Source organism: Falco biarmicus, chromosome 2, assembly GCF_023638135.1.
Source record: "Falco biarmicus isolate bFalBia1 chromosome 2, bFalBia1.pri, whole genome shotgun sequence".
NCBI lineage: Eukaryota > Metazoa > Chordata > Aves > Falconiformes > Falconidae > Falco > Falco biarmicus.
In genome coordinates this window covers 65,715,943-65,738,671 of record NC_079289.1, presented here as the reverse complement: position 1 = coordinate 65,738,671, position 22,729 = coordinate 65,715,943, and the positions used below count along the sequence as shown (strand labels likewise).

General features: G+C 40.0%; 1 protein-coding gene across 3 annotated transcripts in view; it reads left to right on the top strand.

Moving 5' to 3' along the window:
* RASA3 (RAS p21 protein activator 3) overlaps positions 1–22,729 on the top strand; it is a 179,712-nt gene that overhangs the window by 17,700 nt on the left and 139,283 nt on the right. The window contains exon 4 of one of the 3 annotated variants that reach the window (XM_056327482.1): positions 22,415–22,452. The exons of the other annotated variants lie outside the window; for them this stretch is intronic. The gene's annotated coding sequence lies outside the window, so the exon portion shown is untranslated. The remainder of the gene's footprint in view (positions 1–22,414; positions 22,453–22,729) is intronic. 3 annotated transcript variants of the gene reach the window in all.

The following is a 22,729-nucleotide window of genomic DNA, read 5'->3' as shown; positions in this document are numbered from 1 at the left end:
ACTGCTGCTCTCTTTGCACTTCTTTTGTGCTGATTTAGTTTTTAAACACATGCAAGTTAAGTGTGTTAATACGCATACTACATCCCTTCTTAAATAAACCTTATAATTTATTTTTAGAAACACATTTAAAACATAGAGTGATTAAGCTGACTTCAGTGAGGTTAGAGAGTCAAAGATGAGTGTTGGGAAGGAACAAATATCCTTATTTTTACAGTTTTATTACAACTTCTGCGGTATGTCTCTTCTTTTTTTTTTTTTTTTTTAATTTAAGTTCCTGCTGGGGCATCAAGTGAAAACACTTCAAAAGAAGTTTTTTTACCTTTGTAAGACCAAAGGAAAACTTGAAAACGTCGTGAACCCCGCATGTTTGTAAATACTAAGCAATTAAAAAGATTCACCGTTCGGATTTCAGTTTCACAACTTTTCATGCAATAATACAAGTGCAACATTTTTGGAAGGCCTAATTTATTTTTTTAAACTGCAGGCAACATGATTTCAATTCATTATTCTTGCTTAAAGTTGGGGCCTGGAAATCCAGGTGAAGAGTTTTCTCCTGAAATCATAAAAATTCCTATATTAAAAAGAAAAAGCTAATAACTCAGAAATATATAAGTAATATTCCTTTTATTGTGTAAATATAAAGAAATAATATAATTAATACACTCATACTTGGTGTTTGTCCAGTTAAAAGGGGGGTGGTTGTGAATACCAGATTAGTCATTCCTAACTCAGGGAAACCCTGATTGTATCTATATTCATAATTTTTCCATGGTAACCACATGGATTATTGAGTTGTGACCATTCGGCTGGGCTCCATGTGTTTCTATTGACCCTTAGGAGAACTATTTTGGTGTTAAATACTGCCAGGCAATGAGTAATCATTTTTCCACTTTACTGAAGGAATATGTGGCTTTACTTCTTCCTTGCATCAGCTATGGCCTTAATCTTAAATTCATCTTCAATGAAGTGATTCAACTCATTAAGCCACTGGAAAACTATTCTTTTAAAAAAGAAAAGAAGTTTTCCTTTGTGACTTTTATCCTGGAGCTGACCTTGCCCAGGATTTAAAGAGCACAATATTGGTATAAGACAGAATGGAAGAGGGGCACAAGGAGAGGGGTAAAAGGGGGAGAGTGACCTCTAGTTTCCCATGGCAGTGAGCTGGTAGTTAGGCTCAGCCCAGCCATCTTTAGAACTTCATCATGAAGTTTTTTTGACATCATTTCTTAATGTAAGTTTTTTATATCCACAGCAACTGCAGTAAAGATAAGGCTGCTAGCCTGGATTTACAACAGTGAAAATGGAATTTGACCCTCAGATTAACATTTCCTGTAACTCTTCACATTCTTTTATAGTGGTACTTTAGTTCTCTTTTGTTTCAAGTATTTAGCTTGTAATCATACCAGTGTTTCAGTAGCAAAGTGTTTTTAACTCTGGAGCCAGGGATTTGAAGAGTAACATTTCTACTTAATTATAAGACAAGTGGCGTTTGGTCAGATATTTTAGGTTATTATCATCCCAGTCTGAAGCTTTTAAAGAAGAAAAGGAAACAAGAATTTTGTTTGGTTCAATGATATGACTTGTTAAGGATAACTGGCCCTTTACTGAATGCCCTGAGGATCCAACCTGGAACCATGTTAAGTGGGGGGCTTCAGAAGCGTTTGACTTCAGCCATAAAGGCATAGGACATTTTCATTAAAAAATAGAATTTCTATTGAAGCCAAGCTGGCATCTTCCTTCTCATGGTGAGGGAAGTTTTGGTTCATTAAATTTCTGTCTTTTTGGCTCTTGTTTAAAGGGTGCATAACCTTTCTTTTAGAAACAAGCTACTGTTGGAGGGAACGATTGACATGTATTTGCCTGATGTGATTGCTGTAGCAGAAGTGCACAACAAAGGCTGAGTTTGTCTGTCCTGGCACTCTCCCATCATGGCTGGTGGTTTGAGATGACTTCCATCCCGCCATGGAGCCCTGTGGCTGACCACTGAGTGGGGGTCACCCCCTCCACACTGGGTCTGGGCATACTTAATGCTCTCAAGGACATATATTGCCTCAGCACACTGGGCCAGTCACACTATTGTTTTGGGTTTCCTTCTTGACCCAGGCACTTAGGTATGGTGAAGCTTTTCTCTGTGGTGTGGTGGGTTTGGGGATCCTGCCTGGGAAAGCTGTGAATTTTCTGAAGCCAGGAGTTCGCAATTGTACGGCAGAGTCACTGAAGTAGGGGAGAGCTGGTGGTTATGGTAGCTGTTATTTCTGCTCTCCGTTCAGTACTGTAAAGACATGGTCTTGTATTTTAGAGTTTCTGTGCTTCAGCAAGTAAGTTTTCATCATTAGCACTTCAAACATTATTCACTGATCTATATGGCAAATAAGAAAGGAGAAAGAGCCTTGGAAAGCATTTCCAAGGGCCAGGAAGTAAATAGTTATTGCTGGGGTGTCTGCTTGGAAAGTTGACATTCTCCAAATTATTACAGATTAAATTCTACTTCAGATAAAGCAAGAGCCCATACTGGTTCGACACTTGGTTTTGATTGATGCCTCTTCTGAGAGAACTGTTGCTACCCCCGCTTGGCTAGGCTAAGATAATTTGTGATTTTAATACACATTTTCTTTTGAAGAAGTATAATTAAAAAATAAGAAACACAGAATATGTGTTTCAGAACAGAAGTGTCTGTCCACTGAACTGTAGATCAATGATGGTCTAAAAGAGTGGTAGATTAAAACATGCAGAGAGCCAGTGGCTCACACGGTGCTGTTTCTCCTTGTTTCAAGCTGCTAAATCCTATTAAAAGGGAAGCTAGAAGCAAATTTTCTGTATTTTCGCTCTGTGAATGCAATTACTGTGACTGGCACAAAAATTGCATAAAGTCGTGAGTGAAGAAGGAAGTGTCGCTGTGGTGGGAGGGCATTGGTCCACCAAGCACTCTCCCTCATTTATAGCAAGCAGCTTAGAGGCTTCAGAGAGCCTCTGAAGATTTTCCAAAGCCTTCACTGAAGCATTTACTGTCAGCCAACTGGGTCCTCACTGGAGAGACCTTGAATACTAAAATGAAAATTGTCATGTGGGAAAAAAGCCCGAATCTTAATCAGATCAATTAGTTATGCTACAGTTGCTTGCTTAGAGTCCTTTTCCCAGTTAGTTTCCTTGTTTGCTAGCTGTTATAAACTCAAAGGAATTTTGTTAGTAATTATAAGGGAAATGGCTTTTATGCCATTTTGCTTTATGCTTTTTTCACTATACTGAAGACATGATGTCTTTAATATCTACACTCTTACAGAATACCTAAACCCGTAGTATCCTAAACCACATGAGTCCTTCTGCCTGGTTCTCTGAAGCACCCCAGGTCATTCTAGAGTTCTGCTTACAATTTTTGCTGGGTTTAGCTGCATAGTGGAAAAGGCTACCACCTTCACAACTCCAGTCTTTTCCAATGCTGGAAGTTATCATCCACATAGGAACAGTGGTATTTAAGCTTAAACTATAGAAATCAAAGTATGTTGATGCACAGGGCTACAGTGACAAAATGGGCTCACGACCCCCTGTTCTACTGGTCCACCATGCCAGGAAAGGAGTGACTTTGAGAATAAGGGCAAAACAGAACGCTGAGGACAGTAAAATTTCCAAATGACGTCGTTATCCAAGAGGGAGTAAGAGCCCTTTGCTACTTCCTAAATTGTTTTCACAGGAGACTGCTGGAATAATACTATTTCTGGAACTCTGTCTTATTCTAATTGTTCTTTCCCTTTCCATAGTGGACATGATCTCTCTTTTCCCTTCATCTTACTTTTTACACCTTCTTGTTTCAGTTGCTTTTCTCTTTTTCTGATTTGTTTAGACTTTTTTTTTTTAAAAAAAGTTCTTTTAAATTAAGTTCTTCCTGCCAGAAAAGAGAAATCAGTATAAATATATGTAAAATAAAGAGCATGTCACTGCCCTGATTTGCTAACCTTCTATGATTTATTTTCAGGATTACTCCCTTGGCACCAAAGCTCGGTTAGCAAAGAAAGGTGACAAGTACTTGCTGGTGATACTACTGGTGTCCCCTTCCAGAGAAAAGGAAGGGAATTCTCCCGTCCTTTAATTCATTAGAACTGCCTGAACCACCAAAATCAGAACAATTTCCATTGGTCAGGCCAGTGGGTAGTCTGGTTCAGATAAATTGTTTCTTCATAACATGCCTGTGACTACTTTAAAAAAAAAAAAAAATTACAACAGAAGGAAAGAAGAATGCTTGATGGGAAGCATGACTTATCATATCAGGTGAACTATAAAAGCATTGAGGGATCACCCGGCAGCACAAGTTATTGCACATCTTGGCAAATATTTTCACCAATACTATTTTCAGCTCTAACTTCACTGGATTTCCTCTGTTCACCTGAAGAAGTGTGTGGGAGGTACTGCATCAGGTTTGCTCATTTGTCTTTTAAATGTCCTTCAAAATGGCTCAAACATTTCTGAAATGGAGACTGGAAAAAGGTGTTTTCAAGTTCTAGTACTTATTAATTACAAAGCACAGACTTCACAGTTGATGTAGGGAAGGTTGCAGGATATGTTTACTTTGCCATAATTTTGGTACTTTCTGACTATGAGGCACCTGGCTTTACAACCGTACTATTTTTAATATAATACTTTGGTTTGTAATGATACCTCCACAGCAATTAAAGCTGCCTAATATTTTCTGTTGTAGAAGCCTCTCTTTTAGTTGCATGTTTCTTTCTCAGGTCTTAACAGTTTGAGTTTGAGCTTTCTGCACTTGATTTCTGCCTCAGACTGAACAGTTTTGGGAAGTTTTACTAAAAATGATATAGCTATATTCAAGAATTGTCTTCAGACAGAAGTTGGAGAGAAGTTGTTTTGTAGTGCCACAATTTTTATTGCTTTTTCTTTTGAACGTTTTGTCTTTCCTGAGCAAATCCACTAGAATTAGGACTGGGACCAAAGATTTGGCAAAAGGATAGTCCTGGGGTAAAAGAAATACCATTTACTGTCCTCCAAAGACTCAGGAAGATTTGGATGAACTACACCTTTGAAAATCTTTTCATATAATTCAAAAAGATTTTAGTGGCCTCAGGCTAGAGGTGATGGGTAAGGTAGTGAATATAGCAAATACATATATATTCAATATAAGCCACAACCATATATATTGAATGAGACTCGCATGACAGAGGACATACCTCCCAAATTGAGACACATGACCGTGGAGGCCCAACAGTCTAAACAGTACCCAACAGGGGTAAAGGCAGAGCTGATGTCAGCTCCCTGCCTGGTGAGCAGTGCTGCAGCTACCCTCTGGTTTGTTTGGGAGGAAAGTTGGGATTTTGTGAGTTAGCAGACTCAAAGCCGGGAAGTTTGGACATGGAAAGCTTAGACAGTCTATTTCCTTTCTTTTCTATTTTTTTCTTATATAGCCGTTCTGTGGTTGTTTTCTTTACTGTTACTATTGAAAATAAGAAGCTGGTTACTTTGCACAGAATGGCCAGTGTAGGTTTTGGAGCCCTCAATGCATATGCCCATTTAGTCACTTTCAATGTTGCTGCACTTTGGCTCTTTCTTTCAAGGAACCCATAAGCCATTGCTTCTTTTTTTTAAAAAAAAAATTTTTAGATTTATTTCTGAAAATGCCATCTCTCCATGGTGGACAGTCTGATTGTAGAAACTACAGCACTTACAAATCACCTAATAAAATTTGAAGAGCCCTCTGGGATTCATTTGATCAGAGTGACTGTATAAATAAAGGGCTGTTAATTGTGCGGCTGGTTGCCACATGCAGTTAATCCCAGAGTGCAAAAGTGCAGTGAAATGTGCTCTATGAGCAGTTCCGATCCAGAAATAACTGGGAAGGAAAGAACAGAAGCTCAGGGCTACCTTTCTGCTCTGTGATTTACACCACCCACAAGGATATCTCGCAATGTTGGCCATGTATTTTTCAGCTCGTTGCCAATCCTCATGCCATCGCTGAACTTGATACTGAGCTGGGACTTTGTAATTCTATCCAGAATGGCACGGTTCTCCTGGTTCACTCTCCACAGCTCCTGCTTTCCTTTTTCTCCATTTAAACTAGAGGGGAAAACCATATAAGCAGAATCAAACTTCTTCACGCTTGTTCCTGTTCCCATGCCTGGGAACCCAGAATGTGAAGTATCTGTCAATCTTGTGTCAGAGGAAAATTTGCCTAAGTTTTTATAACTCTCCTACAGGGGCCTGCTCTTCCTGCATCTGCATTAACTGACCCTTGCAACTCAATCCTTTTGCCCTTCTTAAGAGGATAGTCTTTGTTCAGTATCTTCCAAACACAGCCCTGCCTATATGGAGGTTTGGTGCATTTTACAAGAGGAAAAATGTTAGTTTTATCTTGGATTAAGGCCAACCCTCCGGTCTTGGAATTGCTGTAGTGTGGTACTGTAGGTAAGGCCATGGCCAGTGTCTGAGATTCTTAATGCTCAGTTTCAGTTACTTTGGTTTACATGTTTATTTTGTGTACAAGCCTGATGTACTGAGTTGGGAAGCATGAAGACAACAGAGATAAGTATACTGCCTTGGAAACTTTCTGTGTTTTCTTAGACTGTAATTTCCCAGGCAGCTGAGCTCATCTTGTAACAGTCTCCTGACACTGAAAAATGGGAAGGACTTGCTCTTTTCCTTCCGCTGCTCAACTCCCCACTGCTCCCAGCTGTGTGGTCTTCTCCACCCCTTGCAGCAACCCTGGAATGCATCACTTTGCAGAAAGTAGCAGAAAAAACTATCCAGGTTTGGGATTTTTTGGGGGTTAGTTTGCTGCTGATGTCTTAAGTTTAATTAGCTAATGGAGAGGTTTGATGAAAACCAGAGTTGATCCAAAAAAAACAACGCGGGTTTGCCACTTGAATTAGGAAGGGAGAGAGGTAACGAAAAGGGGGAGGATGCTCTATTCTTTTCATATCTTGTGGAATCACACCTTCAGCAGCAAAGTTAACTAATGTTTGTTGATGCCTGCACTGATCTGCGTATTATTCACTAGTGACAAGCCATAAGTGCTGTGATGTGGATTTGCATGATGTGGACATGACCAATTTTGTTTCAGGTAATTTCTATCTTCCCAAGGAACTATGCCAATGTCAGGATACTTATGACAGTGATGTGTAGTGAGTTCTACCTATGTCACTTGCACCTGAGCTGCGTATTGCTGTCTGGAGACATTTTAGGGCCTGATGAGTAGTCAGTCTGGATTGAAGTAGTCTGTCTGTAAATGAATCACAAGAGGTAACAACCACCACCTGGGTTATACAAACCACCCTCTTAATTTCAAAAGCCTATCCCTGTTTTTGACTGGTTTTCCATGCCCTATTCAGGGTGCAAATTTCTTCCTGAATCAAAAATATGTAAGGTGGTTCTCTCTAGTGATAAATCTAGTGATAAATCCTCAAGGCATATTTTGCTTGGTCTCCTTGGAGCAGTAAATTATATTTTCACTTCTGCCTTTTTCCTGCTCCACTTTTCTTTTTCATTTTAATTCTATTTTTTGCTCTGTTTTTATTTCATCTCTAAGCTTTGGATCTCCCTCTTTCCGGTAGTGTCTGTAGGAACAACTGGCAAAGTCAGCAGCAATGACTCACTTAGCAGGAACAACAGCTTTGCTGAGACATAATAGGTTTGCTTCATTTATTTCCTTAAAGTAGGGCAATGTTCTCCCTCTCTCTCTTTTTTCATTCCCTCAGTTATTAAATTGGAAAACTAATTTAAAGCCATCTTCTCTCCAACAGAGGGTAGAAGGAAAATGACCTGGCATTGGATTTTGTGTGACAGGGCAAGCAATGGCTTTCTGAAGTGTTGATTGTACCTTAGGCTGCCTTTAAAATACATGTCCTCACAGAGCAGTTTATCCTTAGCTATGTTTGTCACTGGGAAGGTAATGTGATAACTACATAGAAATAGTACTGCTGATGACTTTTGGCCTTATAGTCATTTTTGTTGTCGATTCGTCCCTTTCTTCTTATAATAATCCAGCAGTAAATGGTTGTCTCTTTCAATGACGGAAAGTCGGTCTTCCTCCAACTTTGCATATATAAATGCTTCTGTTTTTACAAGACCATAGCAAGCAGCAGTGATGTACCATGGATACCTAAAGGGTGTTCAAAATTACTACCCCATTCTCTAGACAGTGTGACAGACACTGATAGGTAAAGCTCTGTGCTAGTATTGAGAGAACTCCTTGTTTCTCCATTTTAATGGTTACACAGGGAGAGAAAACTCTTTGCAGTGCTGTGAATTTGACCCTGAAACACTTTCCTGCACCACAGCAGTAGCCTGGGTGATTAGCAAATGCATTTCATCAGTGTAAATAGAATTTCTATAAATATTTGTCAACGTATTTTCCAGTATCATCATTATCATTTGTGTCTCTAGCAGCCTTCACAGATTCTCATCAAAACCTAGGCTTGTGATGGACAGTGTGCAACACATGATGGGACTTGTCTAGACCCCTCTGAAGTCAATGGGAGTCTTTCCATTATCTTCACTGGGCTTTGTATCAAGTGGTAGTTTTTCCATTGACTTCAGTGAAATTTGGATTAGGTCCAGTTGCAGGCCATTTTTGTCCTGGAAGGGGTTGCAGGCTAGTGTAAGAAGAGAAGCAACAACTGGGTGCAACAAACAAATGGAGAGAGATGTATGAGCCAGAACAAGCCAGTTCTGTTCATTGTTAGCATGATTTTAAGCGTCTTAAAATTTTATTTTTAAATGGAAGATATTAATAATCTCAATCTCTGAAGTTAACTGTGTCAAAAATGTGATGAAAATTCAGAGTCCAATGGAGGAGAGAGAATCCCTTTGGATATCCTGGGGCATTGTCTAATTTGTAAAAAATGTTACCATATTGTTTTTTGAAGAACATAAATTCATGCTAAAAATGTGTTTGTGGGGATTGGGAAGGAATGGGGAGAGGTGAAGAGAAAAAACTTATTTTCAAGGTTATCTGAGTCCCAGTAATTCCTTCTCCAGCAGGGCTGAGTTGCAGGTAACCAGAGAAAGGGTGGATGGAGGAAAGCAGGGAAAGCACGCTTTTCATAGCTGGACTTCAACATCTTGTTCTCAAAAGCCTCTCAGAACAGAATCACTGAATAAATAGTCTTGTTGTGAGCATACTATCTCACTCTTTCCCGTTGTCCCCCTTTTTTCCCATATTTTATTCTAAGCACTCCAAAGACATTACAAGTCCTGTATAAAACAAATAGGAAATCCTGCTCTGATAGTTTTGAGTGGCTAAAGCTAGAGTAGCGGGTTTCTCTAAGGAATCTAGTGCATCTGCCTTGTTTGCTGGGGTTTATAACCAAAGCAGGTCAGATGCTGGTCACACTAGTATAAAGGCACCTAAAACTGGTGCATTATAATGATCACATCAGGCTTTGAATAACCCTGAGAAGAATGATTGTAAAGAAGAGCTGGTTATTAGAAGATTGCAATATTAGAGGGCTGGGTTTTTTCTTTCTGTAGCAGTTTGGAAAGGAGGAGGATGAGAAAGAGACTAGGACTGCAGTCTCACTTCCAGGTATTGGAACCTGTACTGTAGTTCAAGAGGACATCCCTAAGAGTATGAGTTCCTGTTGGTGTTTTTTTCGTTAACCTCTGTTGGGTGGGGGAGGGGGATTTATGCAATATTTCATTTTCAAAAGAACTTTATCAGTGTTATATTTACTGTATATTACTGTAATAGGAGAAAATTAACAACAGCAATTGAATCCAAGCCCTAATTTTATGCATGGAGACAAATGAATTGTTTTGCTAGTGAAATTATTTTAAGGTGTCTGGGGATTATTATGTTGCACAGTGAGATGATAAACAGTTTTAAGGAAATTGATCCTGAAGTCCTTACATGGACTATGGCCCCATTGCCTAAGGGGCACTGTGTTGGAAATTAAGCCTTTGACACGGTTTAGCTGCATGTATTTTCTGCTGTGCTCACAGATGGGTTTTTTTAATTGTTGTTGTTTCCTTTTAGTGAGCAGAGTTAATTAGGTAACAATTTTTTTCCACTCTCATCTTTTAATAAAAATTTGCCTCTCGGGAGCTGTAAGATTTTGAAGGATAACTGCCAGTCAAGGCTACCCATTGTTATTTCTTGTGCTTTGAATATGTTAACATCCTATTATTCAGTTCATTGCTCTGTGTGTATTTTGATGATTGTGCTATTCTTGTTATTTGCAAGGTTTTTTTCATGGTTGTGCAGAAGTACCTTTTAGGAGGCTATCTGAGCACTTTAGCACTTGTATCTGAAACGTTCTGATTTCATCAATAATCATAAAGATAAAATAAGTTATTTAATGCTGCTGGGAGTGTGCTATTCATGGATCCTGACAGTCCTGTTGCAAAAATCACTGCACCAAGGAAAAAGAAAAGCCCTGAAATTGTGACCATCTGGTAGTCTCTTTGTTTTCTTTGAGAGGAAATGTGAAGCTAAGCGTGGTAGTGCTCAGTGAAATTAGCCAATACTATACCTTCAGCTTCCCCAACTTCAGATGAAGGTGGCTGTATATTGCAGGGGCACTTGTGTCCACTAATGGTTTTGCTGCCTGGATCTGCAACAGAATTTAAATGTTTATCCATTTTTGTTGGAAATACCCTTGCATATCATTACGGGAAATCTTTTAATTCTCATGTTCTGTTTTATTAGCCAGCAGTAACACTATTAAACATATGATTCACTGTATCAGCAAAGCCAGACTTGCCCAGAATAGTGGGAAATGAAAATATTAAAGGCAGTTGTTCTAAAGTCTGCTGGTGATGCAAAGTGCTCTTTATGTTAGGGAAATGTAAAAATACATACAGTCCAGATACTGTGGTGTTGATGTTATGATACGGGAAAGGCTGTCTAAGAGAAGGCATGCAGTTTTTAGTAGGCATCCAGCAGAAATAAAAAGGCCAGTGTAAGAAAGCCCTAGGTACTCCTAAACTGTGCTAGGTCTTCCAAAGGGATGCACATTTAGGACGCTGCCAGTAAGAAGGAAGAATGCTGGAAAAGGACTTCCTGTGTTGAACATATTCCCAGGCCTCTTCTTATTAGCACTTTAGAGCAGTGAGAGAGACTGGATCAGTTAAAACGATACCATGACTTTTGTCATGAAGTACCTGTGATAAACATTCTCCCTCTGTCATACCTCATACTTGACCTGTTCCATCTCAGGCAGACTCAGGCTATTTGGAACCCTTTTTCAGTGATACAGAAAGAAGAAAGAAATACTTGCTATTAAAAAAACCAAGAGGCTGCCAAGTACCATCAGCAGGCACAGCACCAATGCAAACCCCTCACAGCAGGACATGACCAAAGCACTTTCTGAGCGCAGCAGCAGTTTTCCATGTCTCTTTTTGCAGCAGCTTTGTGATGAGCCAAGGGAGGACCAGGCTGGAATCCCTGATGGCAGACCTGTCATACATACTACCACAACAGGTTCCTCGCTTTTATAACAGGTTGAATAATTTACAGCATTGACTGGGACAATGTTTAGCAGTTTCCAGCTTTGTCTGAAATTCACTTGAACTGCTTGGCTTCTTGTGAAAACATTCAGCTGCTTTTTTGTGGCAGTTGTCTCTGAGGAGGTGGAATCCCAGAAGGGGCTAACTGCTCTCAAATCCAGCTGATTTCAGGGGGAGGTGAGAGTGCTCATCTTAATCCTTTCTAGATCCCATCATGTTAAATAGCTGGTTTTACTGGACAGCATAACTAAACTTGGTAAATCTCTGAGGGTTTTGGTGGTTTTGGCTTCTGCTGCTGCTATCTCCTCTGATTCTTTGAGTCCTTTAAATTATCATGCTATCAAGTTATTTTAAAAATAATTTTAAGACACGCAGTTTGTAAAAGATGGTTGTTACTGTATCAATAGAAATCACCAATGTGAAGAATAAAATGTGATATTTATGAAAACTCTGATTTTAATTTATAGATATGCAAGCTGTTTCAAACCTAAAACAACAAAAGGTGGGTTTAGAAACAAAATATCTTCTGTGGAATTCCTATCAATATAATTGCATTTTCTGGAGAGTGTTATAATTAATTTCTGTCTTGTCCTTATATGCATAACTGTAAAAGGTAAAATCTGATAATTTTTAAGCCCACCCTAATCTCTGTCATGGCACTTTCCAGATTCATGGTGGTTTTACAGCTATTTTATATTTAATTCTATGCAGAGTGTTGCAGAGAGGAGATGTAACTCTGTTTTTTTCCCTTGTTCCTTTCTTCCAAAATTATTCAGACTGGAAGCATTTGCTCTTGTATACATAAAAACATGCTGGCATTTTTTTCACCTTTGCATCATGGAGAAAATTATACCTTGTTCCTAAATTTTGACATTTTTTAGTGGTCTTCTTCAAGAAGCATGCCTTCTTTTTTCTTTCTTCTTCTTTTTTTTTTTTTTTAATATTACATTTTTCCCTTCCTTGCTCCCTGTTTTCATCCTTTTATCCTTTTTCTCTTGCTCTGGTTCATTTTTTTGTGAGCTCCTTCAACGCAAAGCCTGCATATCACCAAGCAGAGACCCTCACACTTTCTCAGAGTGATGCCTGTCTCTTTTGGCAGAGTAAAAGTCTGTGCTACAGGGGGCTGTGTTATTCAGGACAAACCTACCAAATTGCCCTTCTGCCTTCAGGTGCCTCAACCCGCGGGTACCACAGCTCTGGGAGTTGTTCACCGCAGCAAGCCTGAATTCATGTCAGCAGAAGGCATGGTGAAATTTCTGGCCAACTAGCGTGGGAATTTAGGAGTGTGTCAGCATGACAACACAGGGACACTTGAAAAGACTGTCCTTTGGCCGTTGGAGACCTTGTTAGTCACTACTTGATCTGGGTGTGAACCCTGCAACAAGGAACAAAATTCTGTACCTTCTAAGCCATCCTTTGCCCAACATGATAGTTACTCTTTCTCTTTGCTTGCACTCAGAAATTAACATTTGTGTTTAATCCAAGAGCAGTTGAGTTGTAGGAAATATTTTCTTCTCTATAAATACATCTCTTTATTATATATTGTGATGATATCTAACCTCTGTTCTTGGCCTCTGAATGCCTTAGCGCGTATATGAAGTGCTCTGTACATTGAACAAAGGAGAGTTCTGTAAGCACAGTGGATGCTGACAGTATTTCAGCTATGCTAATGTCAGTTCCCTGCTTTAAAAGAGCCGCTGTTTAAACAGCCATGCTTATATACAATAGTAAGCCTCTCGAGGTTAATTCACACAGAAGGAAATCTATTTATTTATTTCCATATTGTCAATTTGATTAGAAAAATATGGCAAATTCAATTCCTTACCTCATCTTTAACTTTTTTCCACCTGCAAGTCAAATTATGGGAACAATGGAAGGAAGGAAGGAAGGAAGCTATTTTTATACAGTTGATGAAACAGACCCAGTCTGGAAATAATGAAGAACTATTTCTTCATATTAAAGCTAATTACATTGTGATACAATCTTCCTAAGGTAGCAATACAGTTGAATCATCTCTGATGGTATTCACTACTTACAGATTTTCAAGAGTAGGTAGCCCTGCATTATTAATGATTTGGAGCAGATGACTGACCAAATCTTTTTCACTTCTCAGTTTGGTGAACATCATTATGATAACTCTAAATGGACACAAAAGCTGTACCCATAGTTGCTAGATATTCTTAAAACGTGTCTCTTGTACCTTATTGCTGATCAGTAGTTTTCACAACAGGATTAAGAATCAGTAGAGAGATGCTGTAGCCTTTTTGGGTAAGATTCGTTCATGAAGGTCTCTGCTCTTTATCAAACAGTTGTACCTACCCTTTTCTTGTGTTCTTCATATTTTGCTTTGTCCCATTTTAGCTGAAGATATTTGTTGCCACATGGTAAAACTGACTGGTAGGCTCGATGCATCTTGCATAAAGTATCTCTGAATCTGCGCTTTTAAAAGAAAAAAAAGAAAAGTATGAATAATACCAGTCTGAGCCTTTCCTAAAGCAAAGCCCTGGAGACTTGTGGTATGTTTGTAGCCGGTCACGTGGGGGTTGCCATGGCATCACTGCTCAGAAAAAGAATGAATAGCTGGTGATAGCATTTCAAACAATACATTTAACAAACAGCAAACAAGAACTGAATGTTATTGCAAAGCATTCCTGAAGGTATTTTATTCATGTATAAAATAGATGACCAATTATATTTCACTAGCCAAACCTACCTCCTGCTAGTGAAGGAAAGACAGTGGTGTAAGCTATTAATAATGCTTTGCACACTACTGTAAATATGCAAAGGACTGTATAATGCCCTATATTTGCTGAGCCTTGAATTGAACAACACGCCTCAGTAATGCTCCAAGCAAACCCACAGTGGGAGGTGTCATCTTTTGCTCTGCAATAACTTGTTTAAAATGTTGGGGTTTTTTATTTTGGTAAGTATGCACCAAAAGCCACAGCAAATGTGTTCATAGTGAAATAGTTTTGGTTTTTAATAGCCTTTTCACCTTTATTTGCATGCCATCTGATTGCTAATGAATTACGGAAAGCTCAAACAGGCTTCCAAAAGCCAGTTATTTCCCAAGTTGACCACTGGTTCTAATGCAGGGCCACCTTGGCTTTAGTTCTTTGTAGGCAGTGTTTGGCAGGGAGAAGAATGGGCAAAGATGTTTTCTCAGGCCCACCCAAAAATACAAAAGGTGCTTCTGCTCATTCAAATTCAGCTTGGCCTCTTCCAAAGCTGGGCTTGAGCTAACACACTTCATTTGATGTTTCTGTCCTCATGGTTTGGACCACTGTGAAGCTGGGTCCAGCAGACTGCTGAAGCACTGCTTTTGGCTCATGCATTTTCTCGATAAGGCCTGTAGTTCCTAAGGTAGGATAATGCACATTATATAAAAGCACTGGGAAAGTAAGGAGGGAACCTATGGCTCAAAGTATCAAAATTCACTAACCAGAATAGGTCTATACAAGGATGAGCCAGGGGATATTCCATTTTAGCACAAGGTTCTTCATGTAGGTGGTTCTTACACAGCATCTCGTGTGGGTGCAAGGGAATGGCAACACATCTGTTGCGCAGCTACCTAACACAGAATCAGGGCCAGTGCTTTCCTGAATTTGTCTCTTGATTAACTTTTGCATTTCAGTGGTGAAGTAGGGTTGGATAGGGCATTTGTGATTTTTATTATAGCTGGTGTGAAATGGTGCTTAAACAACAGAAGCAGACAAAATTAAAACTGTGATACATACTAATTTTGAGCTGTAAAGCAGATGCTCTTTATTTTCATAGAAATGATGGATGGAGTTGAAGAGTGGTTTTTTTCAGCTGCTTTGGTTCTTATTATTTTCCTGTTAATGTAACAGGAAGATGTGGAGAATATCAGTAAAACCAACAGAGAGTACAGAATTGAAATGCATTTCTTCAAACATATATAAAATCTAAGTGTGCACATAATACAATTATATTTTGCTCTTGAACAAATAGAAATGCTTAGGCATTTTCTTGGCAGGGCCTTGGTCTTTTAAATGCTACATGTATAATGATCTGTTATGGACAGATCTGAAGGGCACCATTATCAATCTTTTCACTGATTTTGATGAAGCCCTTAAAATACAAGGAAAACTTAGCCTCTTACATTGATGGAAACATGGCCCAGTAAGAAATTGGATTCACCTGGAATAGTTTCCCAGCTGATTCTGAATTAAAGTTTGTGACAGAAGGGAAGTGGCTTTAATTTCCTCTGTGGTTACCTACTCTCTCTCTACCCTCAGAAACTGTGGACTATATATGTGTTCACTCTAAACTGGGTTTTGTGTGGGTTTTTGTTGTTGTTGCTGGGTTTTGTTTGGGGTAAGGAAAGCAAATCAACAGTTTCAAAATTGGCTGTCTTCATGTTGAGCTACCTAAGATCCAGTAGGTCCTTTCTGTCAGAAGACAGTGCTGGAAGGCAGGTCAGGTAGGAAGAGGTCCTAACACATTTTCTAATTTCACAATCTAAACTTAAGGCTACAGCAGGGGATTCTTTAAAGTGGCATTTTACTGCTTAGTCAAAGCAGCCTCGTGAAGTATCTGTAACAAACCAGAGGACTGGACCTACCATGTCTACAGCATAAAGCAGATATTTATGAAACTTTTATTCTGTATACAATTTTATGAAGTGACAGCCATGGGAATTTCTGTGTTATGTGCAGAAAGACTTGCATGTAATTTCTTAATAGCAAAAGGTACTTGCTGAAGAACAGGTGAGAAATAAGTAGATAAGAAATGTAAGATTTTTGCAAAAAATGTGTTTTCCACTATATATCAAGAGATGTATACATTCAGTTTTCACACAAAGCAGAGAGAACTGTGTTTTCTGCAGCATAAAAAGTGAGGCGGTCAATACAAGACTATTTTTTTAATGTGGATGTCTTGGAGTGTACTGAGTTGCTTTTCTGAGATCTCAGCCCCCTATGGCTCCATAGGTTTCTGGATTTGTGTTTTAGTCTCCTTTTTGTTTTGGTCTGATTTTTAAGCAAACTTGTTCATATAATGTATAGGGCTGTAAGGTCTGCAGGTGGTATTGCTGCTAGGAATTTGAACCTTGAGTTACTTCCCCCCCCTTGAACTATGTTGCAAGGTTAGGGAGTTGCTGCCCTTTCCTCTCCCACTGTCTTTGCCAGAAGAACTTGGGTTGGCTCAGGAGCTGCCAGCTACAGCAGCTGCTTATGCTTATGGCCCAGTTATGGAATAAGTTAAAGATGCTTCTTCTCCCGCTGCACACCCAGTATAGAACATATTTTTGGAGGTATTGTTGCTCCCCAGGACCAGAATTTCCTTTTCCACTGTTTGCTTTTGCTGTGAACTTTGTGTATGTAGTAGGAAAATGTAAAAGGCTGAGTGTACATTTTGTGAAGCTTTAAAGGTTTTCTGTATGTGTGAAGAGGAAAGTAAATCCTGGGTTTTTGTTGACAGCTTTCCTGGTTATTTTAAAGTTATGGCAATTTCTCACTTTATTCTATGAAGTGTTTGACCAACTTTGAGCACATGCACAGACTGAACTGCAAGGTTGCAGTCACTTGTGGGTGTGTTTAAGGATTGCGGCCGGTCTTCCTTCATTCATTGCCTGTCCCTGGACAGGCATTTGGAGATGCTGAGAGAAGCCAATTTTTGTGTGTGTGTGTGTCAGTTCAGTATGTTACATGATAGGATCCAATGCTGTGACTTTGACCGTGCAAGCACACACCCTTATCATATAACTCACAAGCAAGCCACCTGACTGAGTAGCTGAAGAGTCCATCTGTAGTCAGGGGGATAAAAAAAGCAACTAGAAAACCTGCTGGGGTGAGTGGGACCCACTGTGTCTGTGCACACAGCATACCTAGCCACTTCCATGTAAGGGCTGCCTGGAGTCATGCAGAGTGTGTCTTCGTGCATACGTGTGCAGCAGAGCAAACCCTTCCCAGTGTGGCACAAGTGTTTGCTGCGCCGCGTGGTGCAAAGGGAGGAGGACGTGAGGGCTATGGCTCCCACTGCAATACAAAAGCAGATTTACCAGATGCTTCCTTTAGACTTGACCCCTTCTGGAACCATTAAGCAGGAATTAATTTTTGGCTGGGAAAAAAAAGGTTGTTTCCCACTTATTGTCTCAGAAATTGAGACAAGGGAAAGGGGGTGGGAAGAGAGGAAGAGGAAGGGAAAAACATTGCCATAATTATATGGAGGGTTATTTATCTATCCATATGTTTATATCTACAAACACAATTTTAAATCTGGACGATGTTTGGTAAGATCCAGGATTTCCTTGATCTACAGCAAAAATGCCAAGTAGACTAGTGCTGATAACTAATTTTCCTCAGTGGCTTTAACATGGGAGGAGGGCACAAAGGGAGAGGAAAGGACTACTGGATGATTGTGCTTCTGCACCGAGGTTGGTTTGCTTGTGCAGTAGTCCTTAGCTTTCTGAGGAAAGCTGGTCTTGGCAGCGTGGGTGCTGTGGTGTCTGTACGCAGTGATAAAGCCAGGGTCATCTCCCCGACCTTTGCCTGAGGAGAGAAGCACTTTCTGGGTAGCCCCAGAAGACCCTGGAGAAGGTAACTGGGCACAGACTGTTGCTGCTGGAAAGCTGCTCTGTAGCCATAGGCCAGCGTGTCCTGTCCTGGGACAGAGGGTTAGGTGATTTGGCCCAGGAGGCCTGTCCACTCCAAGGCAAGCATCTGCATTCAGCCATGTGTCCCCCTGGGTACAAATGTCACTGCAGCAATGGCTGCAGCAGAGAGATGGTAAGGTTTCTGTTGCGCGCAGGCTGCGAGTGTTGCTGATTCTTTGGCAGGTTTTTAATTTACCAGTCTTTTCTTTGCACCAAGCCCTTGTCTGGCTTTACAAGAGCAAACATCAGTCTACTTGTCAGCACAAGGCATAGCTGAATTTGCAGCTGGAAGGATGGCAACTTGCCAGTCCAGGAAAGACCTAAGTTGGAAGAGAGGTGGTAGTCTCTATGGCACAGAGAAAACCTGGCCTGAAGCATAGCAACCTCCTAAGAACAGAAAAGGCAAATGCTAACAGAAACATCATTTTGTGTGTTTGTAGGTGGGTGCATGGTGGTGCACACGTGTTATGGGAATGGGCTGTGCTTAGTATTCCCTGTGTGGCTGCTGTACAGTGCAGTAGGATGTATGTGCCTCTGCCCAGTGGTGCACACCTTGAGCAGGCCTGGCCCTTCCACTCTGCAGGAGGCATGTGATAGCAGATGCCAATGTTAATTTTTCTTAACGTGTTGCTCAGCATTTTAGATTTATTATATTGCTTTCAGGGCTTATATTACTGCTTACTGCTATAAACATCTGATTGCTTTATAATGACTAAAAAAATTTAGCGGAGAAAAAAAGGAATTATTTATAATTTTATTAGGTCTTGGATGTGTATTCTCCTTTTCTTTCTCTACTCCATCCCACGGACCTGGTTAACCTTCAAAAATCACTTGTATTCCCATCTTCATTTTTTATTTTCCTTCTTTGACCTCAGAAATAATTGAAAGGTACCCAGAGAAAGGCACTGTTTCCCTGAATGCAAGCACTATCTAAATGTGAACCCTACGCTGTTCTTCTAAACCTGTTGGGCACACAGAAGCTGGCTGCTTAAGGGCCTGGACATGACTTTGGGGTTAAAAAAAAAAAAAAAAAGAAGGGTCTGAAACTCTAATCCAGTTGTACCTGTCCCTCTCTCCCCACTGGCTTGGGGAGACCTGCCAACTGCAAAATTACGCCAATATAATTAGTCCCGTCATTGGCTAGCCAGATGCAACAAGCTAGCACACTGGCCAAGAAGTGCTAGTCTTACCTATGCGTCCTGCTAATATTCAGCCCTTTCCACACAAGTGAGAGAGGCAAGCGAGTCTTGCAGTGCTGCCTTCAGATTTACCCTCTGGCTTACTTGGATTTCTTTGGTTTGCTGGCATAGAGGCAGCAAGTTACAAGGTTCTGGCGCTCTGAGGAATACTTCATCCAAACACTCTTGCTTCGTTTTGGTCTTGTTTTGGGTTTTTTTGTTGTTGTTTTTGGTAGGGTTTTTTTTGAGTGGGAGCAGCAGATGTCTTGGACAGGCAGGTTTTGTTCTCCTTGGGGGTTTTATGGGCCGCCATAAAGCCAGATTGGTCAATCTCTTTAAATGAGGCTCAAAGACAATGCTAGACTGTATGGGGTAGGGGAAGAAACCCTTTGTGAGGATGGTGCAGGGGGACTGGCAGTTGTGCCATTTCCAGCAGAGTGGCAAGAGTGCTATGCCATCTTGAGACGGGATTAGCTGGGTGCATTAGTTTTAGATTATATATCTTGCCTTCTGGTCAGACGCAAGCAGATAACCTTATTCTCAATAGTAAATTAAATTTGTTTGTTTGTTTAAACCATGTCATGTTATGGCTTCTCCGTGAATGCACATAAATACCTCCATGTGCAAATTAAACTTTCCCAGTGGGTGCAAGAGGAATAAGATCCTGGGTACAAGGAGCATATTTTGCTCTTTGAGATTTCTTGTTTGATAAGTGACCGACCTTCCATCTGTGGAACTTAGTTGAGATATCACAGCTATTTCCAGCAGGTGGCAGATGATAATCACACTAGTAACCAAATCGAGGTACAAATGATGTGTTTACCAGACTGTTAATTCAGATATTGATTTAAATATACACATTATATAGTGGCTATAAATGTGTTTCCAACAGCAATAAAATAAGATTGTGTAATTGGAGCTGATTAGTAGTTACCCATGATAATATGCAATTAAATACTTGGGAATCAATTGTGGTATGATTTTTTTTAAATTCAGCTTTGATTTTTTTATCTCCCAGATCAGAGAAATTGCTTCTATTCCAAAAACCTCCAAATAACCATCTGGATAATTGTGTTTCATGGTGTAAGATTATCTTTGCACATGTACTGTGATGGGAGACATCTCCTCCATGCAGTCATGCCTGGATAATTAGCCGATGCTTTAAAGAAATACATGCTAAAAATATAGTGCCAAATTGTGCCACATTGCCTTATCTACGTAGCGTCTCACCAGCAGAGCTGCTCTGCCTGGTGCTACTGACAGAGGGAGGGGTTTTTTCAGATTAGCAGTCTCTAATGAAGACCAGAATTTGCTCCTTTTGCTCTCGTTAATAGTTACTCACACATATGAGTAATCCCAGTGGGTTCAATGGGAGCTATTCACCGCACAGAGAGAGGGTGGCATTTGCAAGCTGACCTGCCAGCATTGGCTTCAATGGGATTTTTGAGCAAATGGAAGACTGCAGGATCTGACCCATAGTAAACGCGTGATTAAATGGAAAAGTCTATGCAAGGTTTACAGCCGCATGTGGGATAGCTGTGTCACTCACAGCACTGGTTGTGGATGAATTATGCAAAACTTCCCAAAGTCAGTGTAAACTTTATAGCATCTGGCATGTATATCTTGCTTATAGCATAAAACCGGGACATATCTTGGAGGCAGAGAAGTGTTTGTTTTATGGGTGGTTTTGGGTAGATGTTGGTAGTATAATCCCAGCGGCTTCCCTCCGGGGGCCTATGAAATCCCCTGGGGTGGATATGAGGGAGGAGGTGGGGTAAGAGCCCTCCTTGCAGTCCCCTCAGAAGAGATACTATTGGTGCTGCTAAATTGAGGGGGCTTGAAGCTTTGCCTTGGGGTTGGAGACTAAGGATGGAGTCCTGTGCTGTCAAATTAATTCTTGTAAAGAACAGAGAAGACTGCAAATGAGCTGATGACATAAAATGAAAGAAGATATGAAAATTATGATTATGGCTGCCAATATGCAATGACTTATGAAATATGGGTGTTTATATGCCTGCTTGCATAACCACATATTTATTGTAAACAGCAGTACCCAGTATTTTTAAAAGAGTAGGAAGTCTCATTGCTGCTCATTTTTTCTTTCTCGAGATTATTTGCTGTTTTCACTTAGTTACAGCAGTTCTACAGAAGGCTAATGTGGAAGAGATGAGAAAGGATGCATACTTATTAAACTGCAGTGAAATTTAGCACATTTCATTCTTGTACATAATCACTGGGTGTTTTTTTTCTGTAAGGTCTTAATGCAGTTTTATTACATTATAATCTTTTATGGAAGGATAAAGGGATTTGTTCCTTAATAGGAAAGCAAAGTTTATAGGCTTGAGTAAAGCAAATATGACCCAGAACGCAATGCTTCTGAGTTTAACCAGAAGGTATTTTGTGTTGGTAAACTTCACCAGAATCCTGAACATTCTATGCTTGCTGCTGAAATGACTTGGATTTTAACATAGTTACATAATTTAGGAGGACGCTAGACTGATAGATTTTTTTAGAAGGGTTGAACAAGGATTAAAAGAGTGAAGTAGTTTGTTTGTTTGTTTTTAAATATTAAAAAAACATACAACATGAAAATTAGTTGTATTGTCTCAGCTGTTGTAACAACCGGTTCTCACTGGCCCCCTTTTCCTGTAATTAAAGCCATTTTTCTTTTTCCCCTTCTGGCCTCTTCCTGGCCCAGTGTTCCAGCAACAACCAGCAAAAATGTGAGATTTCTTGAAAAGGCAAGTAGCAAGAACAACAGGTAGACATGGTTTTCTTCCTGTACTCAGGGGTCACAGGGATTTTTGCTTTCTTTAAGTGTAGTAACTACAGTGCAATCTTGGTTTCCTGCTTCTGATGCATAGATCTATTTTTATCCAGTGTGTGAGTGCACCATACATGTATATACTGGTACACACACACAGAGTTTGGTAACAGCCATCTCTGTAGTGTCCACTCTTACTCATGTCTCTCCTTCAATTAAACTGTCACTGCTGTATTTTTGTGAAATCTGTGCTTTCTTATCACTGTTGCTGGCATTTTCCTAATTAAAAGCTTCTTCTTGCCATCATTCTCTTCCTTTCCTTCTTTCATTTAGTGCAATGGCCAAAGTGGTTTTCTGCCAGACTAATCATACAAGTGATTTCATTACTGTTTCTTCATTCTTTTGTAGCTACATCAGATACAAACCCTTAGCCTTTGGAGACACAGGTAATCACAGACTCACTCTTAATTTCCTACTTACATAGTATGTTTCTGCCATCCATGGAAACCGGGGGAAGGACTGCAGCCCTTTCCTGACCAGTTGGTTCATTCTAGGACTTCCGGGGGGGTGGAATAAATCACTACTTTTACTATCTTACTGTGAAAGGTATCACTGCAAGGGCTGAATTTACCACTCAGTCAAGGAGTAAGATTCAGAGGCACTACCAAAGACATTTTTGTTTCTCCACTTGCTTTGCTAGGGATAAATGCTTATGGGGTCACC